Raw genomic sequence first — 3585 nt, 5'->3', positions numbered from 1 at the left:
AGGGCAAAAACCTTTGGGAACGGGATGGATTGTAAGAAGCTAGGAAGAATAAGGATTTACTATGTAAATAATATTGATGCCATGTCACACTGACATTGGTATAAAAGGAGAGGACATGTAATTTTTCTCATCTTTTGACACATTGATACATTATTGTTCTTCTCCTCTTCACCTTGCTATCAGTTTCAATGGCTTCTTTCTCTCTCCATTTCTATTCTTTCTCTTTCCTTGTCAATCTATTTCTCTCTATTCTGCACTCCTATCACTTTTGTAGTCTTCTCTCTCCTCTCTCTCTCTCCAGTTCACTTCTTGACATTATTTCAACCTTTTTGTGACTAAAGCAAGTAGTTTGCAACAAGGTTCCACTGTCCTTTTAATATGGTATCACCATATATGTTTCCTATATGATAAAACCTTGAGAAATCATGATACATCCTTGCATGTATATACTTGCTTGCTTCATGACATAGAAGAGGCAAACATGGAGGAGGAGGATGATCTATGAGATGTAGAAAGCCCAAGATGTTGCTAGTTTTAGAAGCCCATATCACCTTACTTGCTTCATGGCATAGAAGAGGCAAACTTGGAGGATGATGATGATCTATGATATCTAGAAGGCATGAGTCAAAAGCATAACATACCCCATCCCAATTTAGTGACAACTTTGTAGAAAAGACATACTATTTTTTAGCCCCTCAAATCAATGATACATATAGGCTTAATGTGAATCAAATAATTGATGAAAATATTTTTATATTTTGGATTTTTTAAATTTTTTGAAGCAATGTATCCTTGAGTGTCAATCTATTAGACTCTCATTTTCACTCTTTTGTGAACATTTTATTTATGACAAAGTCTACTTGGTAAAAATATCTAAATTCCCTAATTTTTTCAATTTGAGCTTGAGAGTGTATATACATATTTGCAATTTAGTCCACATAACAACTCCTTTGGAAGAACTTGCACTCCTAGGCCCTTTTTCCCATTATCCTCCTATCTTCCTAGCTTCCTTTCCACCGCCCATCTACATTTACAAATTGCACAGGTGAGAGCCTGGCACTCTTAAAATAAATCATGGTGCGCCTTGCACTTTTTTACAAAAGTATAGACTCGTACTTTTTCTCGTGCACCTTTTTCCTTGATTTAGGACTTTTGCACTTCTTGTGTTTTCAAATTCTTCTTGGCGCGCCTTCATCTTCGGTTTCACTTTTGCCTTTGCCTTGTCTTCTGCTTTAGATTTTTCGGCTTTTCCACCTTATTCGTTTGAGGGTTAACATTACCCCCCTCCTAGACGAGTGCCAGTCCCATGGCACTCACAGTCGTAGGTAGCAAGCTTTAGCATGCACCGAAGGCGTGGGTGGCAAGGACGTCTGTGGTTGCCTTGGAGGATTTTTGGTGGTGGGTAGATGAAGGTTGTTGGGGTCACATTGTTGGCATGGGTGGTTGGTGGTAGGGTGGTTGGAGTTGGGGGTAGGGTTGTTCGCTGTTGGGAATTGCGATAGGCTGGCACATGTATTGTTTTTTGGGGATTCTGCACATGACGATTCTTGGTGGGCTTGTAGGATGATAAAGGATAAGAATTCAAAGCTGAGTGTTGATGGAGAGTGAACGACACTTTCGTTGGAGTCTTCAATACCTGCAATTGAAAACCTTTCATATGTGGTCTCTCCCTCGAGGGTAGTGCTACTCTTCTTTATCGTGCACAAGATGTAGTTCAATTAGTTTGGGAGACATGTGAACTCTAAGCAAGCTGAGAGTATTGTCTTGCACTTGAGGACCCAAACTGTGTACATATTTTGGTGTAGATATTATGTGAGTGCTCGTGCATACTTAGATATTACGTAGTTAGAAGACCACCGACTGGTTCCTTGTAACAATAGCATAGTTGTCCATGTTGAGAAGAAGTACACATGAAGGTGTATGAGACATCCTTTGCATTGTGATAGCATGATATAGCATAACCGAACACATTGACACCGAACTTTCGATAGCTGGTAGCTATTGGGCTTGCTTGACTAGTACGGTGTACTTTGCATGGCCATTCGTGCGGTGCTTGCCACGAGATTGCAATGATACTAAGGTGGAGTGAAAAAATGAATCATGCAAATGGGTCAGGGTGACAGGTCTAACCATAGGCGAGACAAGCTCCCTAGGTATGCCCTACCCTTGATGTGCCCTGAACAATTGTGGGGGATGTGTAGAGGGCTAGGGGACTAGGGACAGGGCCAACTGACCAAGGTCACTAGGCGTACCTAATTTGAGGACCCCTAGGTGTTGTGCTGTGATTGTGAGTGCTCTTTTCTTTTGTTTGTTTTTTCTTTTTCTTTTTCTTTTTCTTCCCCACACTTTTTTTTTTGGAGAATAACATAAGTACAACCATTGCAATACGTTGAGGCCACAACCTTTCCATGGGTTGGAAAATGTCGAGATTCAAAGGCTCTAGAAATGGATATTATAGCGATGATTGTGCCCTAGCCTCATTGCTAGAGAAACCGTTGTTGAGATGGGGAGATACACTGGAGATTTTGTAAAACCTCTTTGTGATGTGCGATGTTGGTACAATTGAGGTAACAGCTGCCGTGAGTGCCAGGTGTAGAGTTTGACCCAGAAGGAGAGAGTTGCCACTGATCACGTTGTGGGCCATGCGATGTGGACAATTGCAAGGGTGATTTTCTCTTCTGGCAGTGAGGCTTCCGTCATGGCTCTTGTGAGGTTGGTGGTCTTGCGATGACTTGGGCGTTGAACACTTTTGTACAAAGACCTGTGTCGTCCTGCATCCACTTGACACTTCGTGAGAGTATATGTAAATTGCATGTGTCAATTATGACGAACAGATGCAATGCAAAAATATATTACTTCATCTAAGTCCTATGGTGTTGATTGCGATGCATCTCATCTGAGCTTGTTAAAGACGTGCCATGCATTAGTAGAAAGGTTTGTACAGTTGGGAGAGGCTTATCCTTTTAACCACTTAAAACAAAAAGTTGTGGCAGGATGGCATTTGACAAGTAGCTCATACAACATAAAGCCTACTCGATTTGTATGAGGCGGGGTGAATTTGGATGCTCAGGTGATTGGGGCTATGCCGATGGTGGGCTCCTGGCAGGTTGGGTAGGGAATACATCATCTGGGACCCAAAAGGTATAGTCCCTAACTGCCTCGATCTCAAGAATGCCTTGAAACAATTCATCAAATTCCTCCTTGAATCGAGCTTCCTTCTCCTCCTTTGAACACCTAGTGCCCAAGAGAGCTTCTTGGGAGGGCCTACACGGTCGAGGTTGCCACTGCCCAGGTGTTCCCTTGAGCTTCTATTTTCCTGGCCTAGGAAGTGTTTGACCTACGTCCGGGGTGGTGTCGCTTGGGGCCTCATTTCTTTTCATACCTTTTAAGGGTAGGCACATAGCGTTCTAGTGGAGGAGCTTGTGCCGCATGCTCCCTCTGACGGTGGATAGTGTCCTTGCAAGCCAGTTGTACTGGATGCTTCATAATAGCTATTGTAGAGGAACCTGCAAAATGTGAACCAAGGTTAGGCTTTGAGGCAAGGTAGAATTATTTGTATGGAAGGGATTAAACAATGGATTATCA

The sequence above is a fragment of the Lygodium microphyllum genome, chromosome 15 (genome assembly GCF_053477565.2).
Source record: "Lygodium microphyllum isolate KBCC chromosome 15, Lygodium_microphyllum_v1.1.10, whole genome shotgun sequence".
NCBI classification, from domain to species: Eukaryota; Viridiplantae; Streptophyta; class Polypodiopsida; order Schizaeales; family Lygodiaceae; genus Lygodium; species Lygodium microphyllum.
The sequence above is the reverse complement of the archived record's forward strand: the minus strand, read 5'-3'. Positions refer to the sequence as shown.